The sequence below is a fragment of the Amblyomma mixtum genome, chromosome 3 (assembly GCF_055824585.1).
Source record: "Amblyomma mixtum isolate Tamu chromosome 3, ASM5582458v1, whole genome shotgun sequence".
NCBI classification, from domain to species: Eukaryota; Metazoa; Arthropoda; class Arachnida; order Ixodida; family Ixodidae; genus Amblyomma; species Amblyomma mixtum.
This window is the reverse complement of record NC_143014.1, coordinates 281934200-281950130: the sequence shown is the minus strand read 5'-3', so window position 1 is coordinate 281950130 and position 15931 is coordinate 281934200. Positions and strand designations below refer to the sequence as shown.

Here is a 15931-nt window from a genome sequence, read left to right as displayed (position 1 = left end):
CATGGCCTGCGCAGCTCGCAGATGCGCCCGCCTGGTGCCGCTGACGTTGGCTGGGACGCCGCTGCTTTGGAAGAGCTCCGTGCGGTACCTCGGCCTGGAAATCGACCAGCGCCTCTCCTTCCGCCCCGCGGCGACCAGGGCCTGCCAGCAGATGAAGAGGACTACAGCCGCTGTGCACAAGCTCACCGCCCGGGGCCAGGGGATTTCTCAGCAGGCTGCGCTGCGCCTCTACAACGCCGCAGTCTTAGGGGCTATACTCTACGCGCTGCCCCTCGTCACGGTGCGCAAACCATCATGGAAGGCACTGGAGGTGCAGCATCGCAAAGCGCTGCGGACCTGCCTCGGTCTACCCGGAAACTCGCAATGCGAGGCGACACTGGCCGAGGCGGGCGCGTGGCCGCTGCAGCTACAGGCCACGCAGCGCTCGCTGCACCACATTGACCGCCTTCACCGCGCACCAGACGGCGCGGAACTCCTGCAGCGCCTTCGTCACTACCCGCGCTCAAGAATGGGCGCGGCACTGCAGGTATATGACCAGCTGACGCGCGCCACGCCCCCCTACGGCTTCTGCTCCCCCTGGCCCCTCACGACGGAGGTACAGCGAGAGATCGTCGGCATCGCGGGAAAACGCAGCACACCACTATGTGCAGTGCAGCAGCTAGCCGGAGCCGTCATCTACGAGCAACTGCGCGACCATCTGCTTGTGTTCACTGACGGCTCCGTGGTGAGCGAAAACTGCTCGCTCGCCGCAGCGGCCACCATCCCCGCCCTGCAGCTGCACCGCCAGCAAAGAGTGGCTTACCTGGGCTCTTCGACCACGGCGGAGCTACTGGGTCTTCGCCTGGGCTTGGACCTGGTGCTCACCCTTACTCCGCCGCCACCCAGGTGTGCTCTGCTGTGTGATTCCCGTGCCGCCCTCAGCCGCCTGCAGACTCCCGCCCGTGGCACCCCGTTGCTGTGCGCGTTACGCGAGCGCATTGAGCGCCTCGCGGAGCGCAGATGCAGTATTCGCGTGCAGTGGGTGCCCGGTCACTGCGGCATCCGCGGCAACGAGCAAGCCGACGAGCTCGCCACCGCCGCACATCAGCTTCCTCCCAGCGACGAGCCGCTCGCCCTGGAAGACGTGCGTGCGGTGATCTACGACCACCTCCGTCAGCAACACCCGGACCCTCGCATCGCGCGAGGAGAGCGCATTTCTCTCGTCGGCGCGCGCTCACTGTCGCGCCTCCAGCGGGCGATGATCATCCGAGTGCGCGTCGGCTGCGTGTGGCCCGGGGAAAGACGGGTGCGCCACGGACTTTCGCCGAGCGACGCGTGCGCTGAATGCGGCGCAGTGGAGATATTGGAGCACATGCTCCTTCGCTGTACCGCTTCTGCAGTGCCGCGTCGCGAGATGCTCGCGGCCTACAGGGCGCTGGGAATCATCCCGGACAGTCTCGAAGCGCTCCTGTGGCCGCGCGGCAGTGCGCGCACCCGTGACAGAACAATGGTGAGCCTCTGTGCGTTCATCGAGCAGGCGGACTTGACTCCCCGCTTGCTCTACGCCAGGTAGTGCACGCGCGACACGAACGCTCCGTGGGTGCTACCTCGGACGGTATACGCGGCCGGGCGCCCCACCCCGGCCGCTAGTGCAGTGTGCCGCGCGCGCGATTAATCCGAGACAGGACGCTACGTGCGCGCGGCTATGTACATACAGTTTACTTCTTGTGTAAGTGATTGTGCGCAGTGGCCGCTCGGGCGCACTTATTTTCGGACAATGCTTGGACATTAGCGCGCGAGCGGCGCGAACTTGATTACTTTTGTATTTTGTAAATAGTGTACAAAGCTCTACCCTGTCCTTTCTCGCTGTCGCTCCCCTCCATACTTCTCCTCACTATCCTCTCCCTTTCCCTTTCGTTTCCGCCGGCTGCAGCTCGGGTGCTTAAGATATTAGATAGCAATTGCCGCGGCCGGCAACACTCTTTTGCTTCACTTTTTATTTTTATTTTTTTTTTTAAATAAACCACTACCACCACCACCACCTCTTCACACGGCACGTTTGAAAGATGCGGCTGTAATATTTGCGAAAGTTCAACTACGTGTGAAATTCAGATATAAATAACGCCAACGCATGCGGTTGGAAGCGAGGCGCCAGGGCGCGGGCAAACAGTAATCGTCTTCAGGTATCGACTGGTTCCACCTCCTGAGGGCCGCTGCTCGACGAATACCACTCAAGGCCACGTTCACATCCAACAAGCTTGTAATAAACTTTAGACAGGTGTTTATCATGATGCAGCAGCAGCTCATCAGTGCTATTGGCCAGTGCTGAATTTTTTAGCTTGATAAACGCAATCATCCACCGAAACGTGTGTCGACTGTTCCTCGCCAGATTCTTGCAGTCCCACGAGGGTGAGCAGCTTTTCCGCCGGCTTCAAGTCTCCTCTTTCGTGCAGGGCCACTGGCATTGTAACGCACATTCTGCACGGTCGTTTTACTATGCATCGATGCCGCATGGGACAGCAAGCGGTTGTACACTCCAATGCGGCGTACGGGCCGCACACATACACACACCGTAACGACAATACAGCGCGCAGGACGCACGCAGCGAACACGGAAGAACAAAAACCGTTCTAAAGCACCTGTTCACTCAACACCACACACAATCCGCACATGGTTCCGACTGCGGGCTTCGCTAGCGCTTCGACTCGTCACGGCCAAGCTGCATGCACTGCGCTCTTGTGGTAACAACGCTCATGAAACGAAAAGAAAATTTTAATATGTAAAACGATTCAAATTGTCAGCTAAAAAAGCTACGGTAAAATTAAATACATCTGATATGTTTTCAAGGTGGTACGCTTTTGCGCCGTCAGCGATGTAAGCATGGATGCGAATACGCGAATGACGCTATGAATTTCCCGTGCAACTCTGCTAGCCACCATAGCCTATGCCATAGCTCTGCAAATGGCATCGTGCTCGGCGTTTTGCGCGGCTGACTTGCCCGCGTAAATTTTGCTTCCTCCGTGCACACATGCTTGGTGAGGTGAACGGTGGTCGGTACGAACAGTTTGAAGTTTAATCGACTGAAAATTGCTCAAGGAAAGTCAGCGGAATTGCATTTTTATTGTTTCTGTGCATCGCGAGTGACTGGCGGCAGCCACACGGCATCGTCTCCGGTTTGGTGAACTTGTGAGAAGGTGTGCAATTTGTTCTCAGATTTTGAAAGCGGTTCTTTGTTTCTATAGTAATCCTGTGTCTCGTCGCATGTTATGTTCACGGTAACATCAGCACAACGTGCATGCGCTTTCTGTCTCTATTTGAAGTAACATTGGTCGATGAGCGTAAACTTTTGGATTCAAATAAGCACAGGCTGTCCATGTTGGTAGTGCGTGTCGAATGTGCTTTGAGATCATTCTGCGCTCGAGATGGTCTTCTGATAATTTATTTATTACCAGGTATAGTCGAGATTTGGAACCGTTCATCCCACTGCAACAGTGCTGAAAAGGTGTTTTGTGTTCATGCATCTGCTGTCCTTAAACTTTTCGGTAATCATTCGCGTGGTTTCTTTTGATCTGGACAACCGGCTACTGTTGCTAGGGACGCCTCGCAGCAGAGCCCTTGGGGACGCCCAGTGGGTCAGCTGTTTGCCCAGGTGCAAAGTTACCTAAGGTACCATTCCAGACTTTTTTTTTCCTGTCCATCAATCTCATATTCCTTGCAAAAATTACAGTATGTAATTAGGCACTAAAAAATTGGTAACTTATACACATTTCAGGACAGTTGAGAGAAATGAAATTAAAATTGGTTTTTGAGGAAAGGAAATGGGGCAGTAACTGTGTCTCGGTGGGCTCCTGAACCTAAGGGAAGGAATAAACGAGGGAGTCTAGAGAAAAATGCACATGCAGCATCAGTATTCTCTCTGTAGACTTTTCGAGACCTGGATTCATTCCTTCCAGGACAGTGCCAAGCAGTAGGTGAACTGCACACAAATTTATTTTCCTCTGGTGCAAAGTAAAGAGTGAAAATGTTCTAAGACAAGTCTCTAGTCTGTTTCATTCTCACTGCATTTGCTCAAAGCATAATATGAAATGCTGTATTTCTTATACCCTGGTTTCCTTCACTTTGAGCAGTAGGTATTGACAATGAACATCAAGGCAACTCCACTCTCATTGCTTATTGCTGCTTTTAGGTTCCCTCCATGATTTTCTGTTTGCTCAGTCCTGTCCTTAACATATTTTCTTCTGCTGCTTAGCTTCGAACTATTGGCTAGGTTACATGGTTCTACTACTTCTATGTTCACTGTGAGGTTTGAGAGCTTGTTGCTTTGTTCTTTTTTTATAAGCATCTTTGTCTTCTCGAGGCTGATTGGCAGTCCGGAACAGAGACCACATGCATTGTTTATGTTAAGATGATGACATGATAGCCTAACACATCGTATCGTTGCCATTCGAGCCCCCTGTGTACTTGCTTTGTTGCACTGGGAGCAAAAAAGTTTAGTGGAAGTCGCAATGAGGCGCACTTTTGTTTAGACTAGTGCAAAGGTTTACTGTTGCTTCGAAGTATAGTGCTCCCACCTGTTGCGCACGAGCATTTAGATGGCTGTTAAATACTACTATCAAGGATTTAGCCATTGTAATGTCGCAGGTCTGTTGTGTAGGATTTCAGATCATTGTCTTGCACTGTCCCCGAAGCCTGTTGTGTGTCAGTTACGCCACTATGCTGTTGTATTTCTGTCCAGTGTAAAAAATATTTTCTGTGATTATGCTACACGCACAGGTTCATGGGGAAGTAAATATTTTGTGTCGCTTCAACCGGGTAATGCTTCAGAATGAACACATGCAAAAACCCATGCTGTTAAAAGCCTTGGCTTGTGTAACCCAAGTGTGAGGAGAATACTATTATGGCAGGGATTCTTGCATTGCAACCTTTTAAATTCCTTTTTTGTAAAAAGAATGACGTGAGGTTTCATGAGTTACAGCTCTCTTTCATTGCTTGCTCAGAGAAAGCGTTTATTGTAAGTAAGCAGTAGTCGCTTTTTTCTATTGTTCAAGCAGCAGCATCAGCATGCCTCATCATTTTTGTCTTGAATGACTGAAGGTGCTTCCAGAGCATTGCCTTCTTTTTTTCTTGTTGTTTATTCAGCATGCAATATTGTGTCTATAGATTGCTCTTTAGCATTATTTTGCGTTCTCCCAAGCAAATTTTAGGCGACGAAATTCAGAAACACCTTGTATTGGCCTTACATGCTCGCTATTAATGCAGAAGTAATTATATGCCACACTAAACACCAAATCTACATCCTTCAGAGTGGGTCTAGAAGCTTGTCTCCAGACTCTTGCCTTCAAGGAGTTCTTACAGGTTTCACATATCTGCTTGGTGTTGGAAGTGACAGCCTTTTCTACTTTGCAGCGAGGTATACATTTAGAAAGGGTTTATATATATATGTATTAGGTAGATCTCTTAACCAGAAACAGGAATCAGGCTAGCTGCATACGCAAGCTGAAATCACACAGGTGAAATATTTTGTCTTGTTCATAGGCGCTGTTTGCATTTCATTCCAGCCTGATTGTGCACTACTGCCATAGCAAGTACCCTATCTAAACGAGACACTATCTTGTGGCAAATCATGCGCATATGTTTTAGACACGTGTATGAAGAAATGTGCAGCTACAAACATTGCATACTTGGTTATTCATAATGCTTTTTTTTCTCATGTGCATAGAACAATGTTCAGCTACATTGCTTGCTTTGTTGTTACTACTTCTATTTTTCCGCTAATATTAAACTACATATTAATCTCAGAGACCCGATGTTCGACTGAATGATCCTTCTGTGTCCCTCTAGGAAGGCAAAAGCATCACGCCTAGGGCTCATTCACCGCCCTTCATCCCTGTTTTGGTTTCAGTCGGTCAGTTATGCTATTAATGAATGTAATCACTTTATAGCACAAGTATATATGAAAATATATTTTGGGCTAAATGAGGTTAACAAGTTATCCACTGTGCACAATGGTCTGGTTGGTCTTGTACATCTTTACTTGGGTGTTAATGTTTCTTTTGTGGTTGCTGTCTAAATAACTTTGCCTGCCTATTGTATCCTATGTCCTTTTATGTTTTTTTATGCCTGTCTTCCTTCCTACTGGCTCTCTCCCTTTTCAGTCATTCCTTTTTCCTTTAAACTGGCGATTGGTCACAAGCCTGCTGTGGGAATGGCAGCTAACACTAGGCCCCTTTTTTTTCATTGAAGCTGCACTGCTAATATTAACACTAATAGTACTGTATCAGTATTTATGTGATACTGCATTTTTTGTTATGCATAAATAGTTGGCTAAGCCAATGGTAGCAGTGTTGAATATCACAATATATCATGCATATATCTTGCATGCAATATCAGTATCAGTTTATTCACTTTGGATGAAGGTTATTCAAACAGGGTGATAAAAGCATCTGGGCCCTTAGCAAGCTGCTAGTTCGGGCCCATGCAATAAGTGCACAAAATAGTGTGCCCAGGCGTCAGCATAAGAAAAAAAAAGTGTACATTTTATATGAATAGAAGATGTTACACAAAACTATATCAGTATATTCACTATTATGCTACCCTCTATTTCTTTCAGCTCGGCCGTTTGGCTGTAGATATTTTGTGCTGCTTTTCTAGTCTAGTCCACTCAAACTAAAACTTTGCTTTCTGTGTTGCAGGTAGAATCTACAATGAATGCCGCACTGCGTCTTGTAAGCAGGAGGCGGTGTTAATGGAGCCATGAACTTTTCTTGCGGATGACTGGTGTTGGCTTTATTATGCACTGAACCTCAAGTGTGAAGAGGAAAATGTCGTGTTGGATTTCTGCAGAGGTGAGACATCATGGTGAATCTACCAGTGCGAAAGACGAGACAAGAGACAAGACAGTCGCTGAGTCGCGGCCATAGTTTATTGAAGTGAATAGGGAATACATGAAGAGCCAAGCAACACCACAAACCACACAATTACAGATAAGCACACATGACAACATGAGTCAATGGCCCTGAACATTCCCCTGATCGAGATAGTCCAGCTCATTGCGTGTTAGTGCGATAGACAACACACTTGCACATTAGTCACCGAGTCGTAAGGTGTGTCTAGCCTCAATAATCTACCATTTAATCTTCTCTGAATTTACTGCCAAAATGTGTGCTGCCAAAAGGAAAGGGTAGCAGCCTTCAAATCCCTTGCAATATACAGAAAAGTTAGAACCCCTACCCTCTTGTGCTCCTGTAATCTTACATTGATACACCTTCCAGTTTGACCTATATAGACCGGACCACAAGATAGAGTGTCTGATACCATGTTCATTTTACAAGGTACATATACATTTCACACCACATGTGTACTTTTCTCTAGCCACATTCACAGAATTATTCTTGACAATTTTACATATTTTAAACAACTTATTAGGGGCCAAGAAAATCTCTTTTCCATCATACCTTCTGGCCGCATTTTTCAATTTGTACGACAATCTATGTGCGTACGGTAACACAACCGGTCTTTTGGCATCTCGCTGGCTGGCCCCGGCCTGATTGCGCCGGTCGCCGTGAAAAGCTTTCGGCTTCTTTAACAATTTATTGTATGCTCTTGCAATAACATGGTTAGGAAATCCTGCGTTCATTAACCTAAAATGTGCTCTTGGAAACTAGTCGTCATCAATTCTGAGCCCAGGCTTCACAGTCCAATGCTATCTTTCACTAGCTTGTAATAGCCAACCTGTGTCCAAGCAGCAGCTTAACACTCCTGGGTGAATATCACCAGCACACATGGTGTGTGCAGATCAAGGTAAGGTCCAGAAACCGCAGCTCTTTTTGTGGCGACATTTGCTCCAAGGTAAACCTAAGAATATGTTCACATCCCAAATTATCAGAACCTTTGTAAAAGACCAGAAAATCATCAACATAGCAAAAGATTTTTTCCCCCAGTCCATGCAAGTCCTTGACAATCATTCTATACACCCTACTTAAAATATCTCTTAGCACAAGGCCCATCTTCGAACCACTACATATCCAGATTTTTGAACACATACCACACTGCAGTACTCTACAGCTATGCTCTTAAAATAAATGCTATTCACTAGCATGCTCTTCAGATAAATTTCAGAAAAGGGTTCTTGCAAAATTTTGTCTGGTTATTTGCAAAAGCATTTGTCTACTTCGCATCTTGAAGATCCGTTTCTTATACTCAATTCGCAGCGTGGTTGAGTATCTGAAGAATGGCAATCCAGCAGATTGTCTGGTGGTTAGTGTCGATGTAGAACTATTTTATTCCATCCCGTATGAGGACCTTATGAAAAGCTTGTGAATGTGTATATCGGAGCACAATGATGAGCTTGTGTTTAGGAACAGGTGCGTAATAGTCTTTTTTTTGGACTTACCTGCTTTTATTTGAAGAGCATGTTTCTGGAGTATGGCTGTGCGGCATATGTTCAAAAGTCTAGTATATGTATCGATTGAATGCCTCTGTGCTAAGTAATATTCTCTTAAGCAGGGTGGATGGAGTGATTGCCAAGAACTTGCATGGGCTGGGGGAAAATCTTTCACTGCGTCTGATTTTCTGGTCTTTTACAAAAGGTTGCGATAGTGTGGGACCTGTGCATATTGCCAAGTTGTTTAAGGAGCAAGGCCTTTCTTTAACTTAGCATTTCCTTAGAGGAAATGTCCCATCAAAAAGAGCTGCGGTTTCTGGGCTTCACCTTGATGTTCTGCACATGCCATGTATGCTGCCGATATTCACCCCAGGAGGGTCAAGCAGCTACTTGACTATTGGCCGAATCATTCTAAGCTAGTGAAAGATAGCATTGCGTCATCTAGGCTAGGCTCGGTATTGATGAAGTGATGCTTTCACAGCATGACAAGTGGTCTCCATGAGCAGATTTTAATGCTTATGAAAGCATTATTCCCCAGCCATGCAGGAGTGTGTGATAAATTGTTAAAGCTGAGCATATAAGATTGATCAAGTTGGTCAGACATGCTAAAGGTAAGAATGGCATAGCATCATGTAACGAGGACAGCAGGAGAGCACACACGCATTAGTGCCAACCTTGGAGCAGATACAGAATCCAAGAGCGTGTGCTTGACATTCAGCGTTGGCAGTCAAGGATCGGGCTCATTCAATCTTGAATGTTCAAATCAGTGTTTTCTCATTTCCTTGACTGTCAGTGCTGATTGTCAAGCTCGTGCTCTTGGATTCTGTACACACTCCAAGGTTGGCACTTGTGCGTGTGCTTGTTGTCCTGCTGTCCTTATTACTTGATGCTGCGCCATTCTTCCCTTTAGCATGTTAAAGCTAAAACCCCTTCACAGGGATTGGCAAGATACGGCCGGGGCCAGCCATCGAGATACCAAAAGATCGACTGTGTTACTGTACATACGTAGATTGTCGCACAATTTGAAAAATGTGGTCAGAAGGTATGACGCAGAAATGGTGCTCTTGGCCCCTAATAAGTTCTCTACAAACTGTAAAATTGTTAAGAATAATTTTGTGAATTTGGTCCTGGAAAAGCATATGTGCCTTGTAAAATGTATGTGGTGCATCGGATACTGTTATCTTGGGGTTGGGTTTATGTTGGTCAAACTCGAAAGTGTGAATGTAAGACTACGGGAGCACAAGAGATATTTGGATATTGGTAGGGGTTCTAACTTATCTGTACATCGCAAGGACTGTGAAGGCTGCTAGCCATTCCTTTTGGCAACACTCATTTTGGCGATACATTCGGAGCAGATTAACCGGAAAATTATCGAGGCTAGACACATCTTATGACTCGGTGACAAATCTGTGAGTGTGCTGTCCATCGTGTTAATATGCAACGAGTTGGACTATCTAAATGAGAGGAAAGTTAAGAGCGATCTTTTACTCATGTTGTGGTATAGCATATCTGTAACTGTGTGGTTTGTGGTGTTATTTGGCTTTTCTATGTACTCCCTGTTTACTTCAATAAACTTCAGTTGCGAGTCAGCGCCTGCTTTGTCTCCTTTCTTGTCATTGTCTCGTGCTGGTATGTTGACGTACTTGCAGAGTAGATTCACTGAATTGTATACTTGCAGAGGCTTGTGAAGAAAACCCAGAGGAATTTTCTTTCCTTTGTCTGGAATGGAAGTTAAAAATTTTTTTTCGCGTAGCTAGATGGTTGCAGCATGAAATTCCATTCTGGAAGGGTAAACCCACTAAATTGTACATTTTGTGTGCAAGGGTACTGATGCTTGCATGAAACTGAAAACATTCGCCCAGGCTATCTGGCTAGCTTCCTTCTTCCTTGTGCCCAGATTTTTTTAAACAATACTTTGTCAGATTTATTTTGACCAGAATTTCTAACATGTTAATTACACCTCATTTTGTGATCATATACAACAAAATTAAAACATGATGATCACTGGTGTATGGTTTAGTCTGGGGTAGAATGATGAGAAGTACCTAGTATATAGTAAAATTTAATATTACTAGTCTAACATAAACAAAATTGCTCTTTTTTTTAGAGGAAAATTTTGCTACCAGGGAGTCGGAGCGGCATGGCATGATGAAGACTTGGACAGTGTGCATTCCAAAGTACCTGTATTCATGTCGGCACGAGAACTTGCGCACAGTGCTTCAAACAGTTGGTGAGTACCTTGGTGCTGTGCTTCTGCTTAGATAGGTAAATATTTGGTTTTAAATGTGCCTGAACAGCCAATTGGCCTAAACGAGTGCACACTAAGTCAATACAAACACCATGACGTGAACAGACATAATACAGAAAAATGGTCACAAATATGATGATAATAATAGTAAAGAAAAACAAGCATAATGATTAAACAATGAAAACCGCAAATTAGACAATATTTCTGTGTCATAAAAAGTTGAATTGTGTTATTTGCAAATGAGTCATTGGTGAAATGGCATGCATGTCGGGATAAAATCTATCATAGCATTTGGTGGTTTTTCCCTGAGGCACACGAAATCGCAGTGACATCAATAACGGCTCACAGTCAATAGAGCCGAGCACAACTTTATGTAGAAAATCCATGTCATAAAGGGTAGACATACCAAGGTCTGCTAGAAGAAAGTCGTAGTCTTAGAAACGACAGCGCTCAATATATCTATCACAAAGGATGCATACAATCTTCTGCTGAACATTTTCGATTTCATTGCCAGAGGTAACAGAGGCACTATTCTAAGCTACTGATGCAAACTCAAGACGTGGCATCACGAGAGCACAGTAGCCAAATTATGTTTTTAATCTGAATAAGAGTGTGTATCTGAAAATTTGAGCAAAAATTGAGTAGCATTTAGATATTCTTGCACGAAATACCACTGTTAAAATTGGTTATAAATGATATGTCTCACATGTACGCTTGTCTGCTGAATATAGTAAGCATGGCTTGCGACCTGAGTGCCTCCGATGTATGAAAAAAAATGGCCAGGTTACTGCATGACGCGTGGAGCAACCCAGTGTAGCACATTCAGGCTTCATGGAGTGGAGAATGAAGGCAGTAATAACTTTAAGAATAGAAAACATAGGACCAGGAAGCTGACAGAACACACTGACACTCGGTGCATAAAGGGCATTATGGAGTTGCCTGTCGTGTTGTGCAAGATGGAGGTCGCACAGACAGATGTTAAACATGAGTCGATGCAGATACCTTCTGTCATTACGTAGTACTCACTGCAGAACTCAACAAAAAAGAAGCAAAGGTAACAGCTGAGCATGGCCAGACTCTTGTGCTTTCCTCCGCAAGCAATCTGGAAGCGCAACTCTTCAAAGTCTTTTATGCTTTCGCTCGACATATACATCATCACTGCATGTGTCGAGGAAAAGTACATACCCTTAATGTCAAATGACATAGCACTTACAGGACTCAGTAACAGCTTACTTAGGTGTTCTGATGCATCTACAGGGCACCTTATGAGAGATTCTTAGCCTTCAGAGCACTCAATCTACAGGGCGCCTCATGAGAAATTCTTAGGCTTCAGAACACTCAGCCCTTGCAGAAATTGTTTCAAAGTTTGTTGCCACATGGACCTCTTCGTAATAATGACCCTAAAAGCGAGCCTTCCTTTAGTGTCACAAAAAAAGGCCTAGGACATGGGTCTTTTTTGCTCCTTCATTAGAACCAAAATGTTTGCGAGCGAGATCTTTCGCAGATATGGAATGATTTCACGAAATGTCAAAGAGAAGACTGAAGCTGTGCGAAGCAATACCAGCAACAGCCCTGCCGTGGTGGCTCAGTGGTTATGGCGCTCGGCTGCTGACCCGAAAGGCGCGGGTTCGATCCCGGCCGCGGCGGCCAAGTTTCGATGGAGGAGAAATTCTAGGGGCCCGTGTGCTGTGCGATGTCAGTGCACGTTAAAAAACCCCAGGTGGTCGAAATTTCCGGAGCCCTTCAACACGGCGTCCCTCATAGGCTGAGTTGCTTTGGGACGTTAAACCCTAATAACCAAACCAAGCGATACCAGTTATAAACACATCAGAGCTGTTGAAGAAGCTGAAAGATTCATGCCTTCATCCTTTTTCTACATCAGACACATGACTACACTTTGTCTTTCTGAGCCATCATTTTGAAAAGGTTAACATGGCAGCGGCCTTCGGTTAAATTTCTGCAAGGAGCCCTTTGTGGAAACTTAAGCATCTGTTCCTCGTGAGGCGCACTGCAGAGATATTTGAATACCTTAGTGAGCTGCAACCAGCACCTGTGGCTGCATTTTCACTGACATCATAGATTAGTACATTTTCGTGCAGATGCTGAGATAATAGAAACTATGACTGAAAGCATAACGTTTCGGGGAAGTATGCTTCCTGATTGCTTGTGGGCAAGTGCTGGGTAACCACCAATCCAATGGGTACAAGCTTTCTCCTCACCTGGTGCTCGTCTTCTTTAGGGTGAAATGCCTGCCAAATGGTTCATTGCCCCACCTTGAGATGAAGAAAATACCTTGTGCCATGGTGCTCTTTGTCCTCAGATTCCCTCGCGCCATCAAAAATCACAATCATCATCATGCTTGTGGACAAGTGTCTGGCCTTTTTCAGATGTTACCAATGTTACTTGCTCACTAAGTTGTGCATTGAGTACTATGTAATGAAAGGCATCTGCATTGAATTGTATTTGGCACCCATCCTTAGCTACTTTCTATTTGCACAAAATTGTAGACAACCGTAAAGACTTTCATGCACACAGTGGTGTCCGAGTAAGCACATTTTGTCTGCTTCTTCCAGGCCCTGTGATTTTTGCTGTTTACTGTTATGAGAAATGAATTTTAGGCAATGAATCATATTGGTTTGGTTCTCAGTAAATGGCTTTTACAAGCTTCTACGAAAGCCGATTGTTCAATAGCGGATGGTTCAAATGTATTTGTGAAATTTATAATAGGTGTTGTGTGGCTACTAAATGAGGATTTTTTTCTCTTTTCAGATGGATCCGACAGCAATGTTTAGAGGTACAATGTGTGCAATTTGTCATGAAAATAAAACGTATGTACTTGTACTCAACCAAACACTTGCCACTCTTTCATTCTAAGTTGCATTCTTTGTACGTGTGCAATACATAAAATGCATGAAAGTCTTGTACATAATACTTATTTCCTCGGCCTCTGGACTGCTATATCTGCAGTGAACGTTCTGGGCAGAAGCTATACACAGATGCATGTGCATGTACTACTGAAAGTATTATCGAGAGCAAAAATAACAGACCCCTGCCAGCGCGTGCCGATCCGCGCCAAACTGCATGCAAGCGCCGATTGACGAAGCACTCCAGATGCTGAGACGAGCGCAGTGGCACGCAATGCGTAGCGCCCCTCGAGATGGGCGCACGCCACTGCGCTGGTCTCGGCACTAGGAGCACTTCGTCAGGCGGTGCTCGCATGCAGTTTGGCGCGGATCGGCGCGCGCTGGCAGGGGTCTATTATTTTTGCTCTCGATAGTACATAATTACAATGCAGATTATTTCCGTTCTAGATCAGATGACTTCCAAGTGAACGGAGGAAGTATGTATACACATTACGGGACCTTTAATAAGAACACAACAGAAGCATTCGTTGCAAAGAAACTATTTCATTCTCGTTCATAGCATAGCGTAATTTTCCGTTACCAAGAATGTGACAGCCGTCGGACGGAGTCGCTGTATTCATGTTGCGGAAACCCTCCGGCAACGCATTACCAGCGGGTTTCTCTGTACTGAGGAGCATTTTTTTTACAGTGTACTCGAGAGGCCACGCGTCTGCCTCTGAAATATTAAGCGTCGCTGCGTGTCGTGCGATTTGAGGTGTCTATGCGTTGATTGCCGGAGCATCGCCAGTGCCAAGGCCTACAGTACGGAGCTGAATGTCGTGGCCATGCCGCTGAGCGCAAAGGGAGCTTGCGCACTGTGAGGACCTACCAACTGACAAGCCCCCGCAACTCCTTCGCTGTCGGAAGTAGCATGAGACAGTGGTCTTCGTTATCCCTCTGAGGTATATCATCGTCGTCTGCCAAGGCTGGTGATTCCCCCCCTACGTGCAGACGGTCGATGTGTAATGTCGCTGATGCACACAGATGTTCGAACAAAGGAATAGCGAGTTACAAAACTAAGCAAGATACCTGCTTCACAGTCACCTCATTGACAGTACCACGTGCGAGTTTCCTTTTAGAAGCTCAGTGTTTTTCCCAGCCGGTCAGATTGAAACTCAGAGGCAGCAGAATTGACATATGGCACTGCTTCTTATTCGCTCAAAGACCGGGCAAACGTTCCATTTAACCGTTGCTCACCTGGGTGGATCGGACGGCGACGGCTCTGGTAAGCATGGTTATCCGATCTGACGCCTTTCCAAGTCGTATAGATCATCAGATTCCGTATGACGGTGGCGGTACATCGTCGCAGAACTAGTTCTGGGACGTTGCTCATCTATTGCTTTGTGTGAACGTAAACACACTCCTTGCTAAGCCACTCAGGACATGAACTACAAAGCATGATCAATGAGTTAGACAGGCAGAGCAGAACGGTGGGGCTAAAAATTAACGTGCAGAAAACCAAAGTAATGTTCAACAGCCTGGGAAGAGAACAGCAGTTCGCAATTGGTAGCGAGGTGCTGGAAGTAGCAAGACAATATGTCTACTTAGGGAAGGTAGTGACCACTGATCCTGATCATGAGAGGGAAATAACTAGAAGAATAAGAATGGGGTGGAGCGCATATGGCAGGTTCTCCCAGATCATGAACAGCAGTTTACCAATATCCCTCAAGAGAAAAGTATACAACAGGTGTATATTAACGGTACTCACCTATGGGGCAGAAACGTGGAGGTTAACGAAAAGGGTTCCCTTTAAATTAAGGAGAACGCAGCGAGCTATGCAAAAGAAAAAATATCGGTGTAACATTAAGAGATCGGAAGCGGCGGAGTGAGTGTGAGAACAAACGCGGGTTAATGACATCCTAGTCGAAATCAAGAGGTATAAATGGGCTTGGGCAGGGCATGTAATGTGAAGGCAAGAAAACCGCTGGTCCTTAAGGGTAAGGGAAATGATTCCAAGACAAAGCAAGCGTAGCAGGGGCGGCAGAAAGTTGGGTGGACGGATGAGATTAAGAAATGTGCGTTGCTACGGTGGCCGCAACTGGCAAAGGTCAGGGCTGATTGGAGAGACATGGGGGAGGCCTTTTCCCTGCAGAGGGCGTAGTCAGGCTGATGATGATGATGCTCACTCCACACCCTTTTACATAGCGAACGGGGCATAACGCGATTTCCGGCGGTTGCGAGAGTGCCGTCGGATCAGCATACGCAGTTGTGGCGAGGCGCAGTGAGTCACGTGATTCGATAGTTGCGAGGGTGCTATGCCAGCAAGCGCTGTTGGCTCAACGCGCAGTTGTGCCGACGCGTGGAGACTCATGTGGAGGGACGTCCGAGCCAAGACTCCGCTCCTCCTGGTTTCAAGGTCAAATTTCATAGCCACATGACCTTCAACTTTGTTCCGAAGAAATAGAGCTTTCGCTCTGA

General features: G+C 46.1%; 1 long non-coding RNA gene across 1 annotated transcript; it reads left to right on the top strand.

Annotated features, from left to right (window-relative positions):
• The first annotated feature begins 10495 nt into the window (after positions 1 to 10495).
• On the top strand, positions 10496 to 13461 carry LOC149355038 (uncharacterized). The gene is made up of 2 exons (XR_016289690.1): positions 10496 to 10592; positions 13380 to 13461. It is a non-coding gene; the product is annotated as an uncharacterized LOC149355038 (long non-coding RNA).
• The last annotated feature ends 2470 nt before the right edge of the window (positions 13462 to 15931 follow it).